Consider the following 1,078-nt stretch of genomic DNA (forward strand, 5'->3'; position numbering starts at 1 on the left):
TCTTAGTCTGTGACGCATTCCACATTTACACAGTTTAGATGGGTACAGGCTTACTCCAGGACGCATTCCACATACACAGTTTAGATGGATACAATCTTAGTCCAGGACACATTCCACACATATACAGTTTAGATGGGTGCAACCGTACTCCAGGTCACATTCCACATATACACAGTTAAGATGGGTACGATCTTACTCCAGGACACATTCCACGTACACAGTTTAGATGGGTACAGGCTTACTCCAGGACGCATTCCACACATACACAGTTTAGATGGGTACAGGCTTACTCCAGGACACATTCCACACATACACAGTTTAGATGGGTACAGGCTTACTCCAGGACGCATTCTACGTACACAGTTTAGATGGGTACAATCTTACTCCAGGGCACATTCCACGTACACAGTTTAGATGGGTACAGGCTTACTCCAGGACGCATTCCATATATCCAGTTTAGATGGGTACAGGCTTACTCCAAGACACATTCCACATACACAGTTTAGATGGGTACAGGCTTACTCCAGGACGCATTCCATATATACAGTTTAGATGGATACAATATTACTCCAGGATACATTCCACACATACGTACCATTGTATTCACGGTAGTGAACGTTTCGTCGTGTACTAAGTACAAGTCAGAACAAAACTACTTGGATGAATGTCATGACTTTGGCTTTAATTAAAACAAAGATTAAATCAGAGTGTGTCAGTGGGATACTTTATCTCTTACATACTGAAATCAAGCACAGCAATCAAGTCAAAATAGAATATGCAGAGACATGACCGAACCTACTGTTTCCAATCCTTACCGCTTGGAGGAATGTTACTCATCAATACGATTGTGTTATAACTTTTACCATAAGAGCTGCTAAAACTCTACAATTATCAATAAATAGTTTTGATTATGAGTGATAGGTCATCGATTAGATTCTTAACCTCTTTCAGCGTTACCTTTATTATTTAAGCTTGGATTTGAATTTGGACAATATTGGTAGATTATTACCGTAAATGACAAGAAATATACGATCACTTATTTTTTCTTGCTTACAATATTTACTATATATATATATAT

At 38.7% G+C, this 1,078-nt stretch overlaps 1 long non-coding RNA gene across 1 annotated transcript; it reads left to right on the forward strand.

The window, feature by feature from the left end:
- LOC111089039 lies at nt 1-832 on the forward strand. The gene is made up of 2 exons (XR_002613402.1): nt 1-153; nt 202-832. It is a non-coding gene; the product is annotated as an uncharacterized LOC111089039 (long non-coding RNA).
- Nucleotides 833-1,078: the final 246 nt, after the last annotated feature.

This window comes from Limulus polyphemus, unplaced genomic scaffold, assembly GCF_000517525.1.
Source record: "Limulus polyphemus unplaced genomic scaffold, Limulus_polyphemus-2.1.2 Scaffold5078, whole genome shotgun sequence".
NCBI classification, from domain to species: Eukaryota; Metazoa; Arthropoda; class Merostomata; order Xiphosura; family Limulidae; genus Limulus; species Limulus polyphemus.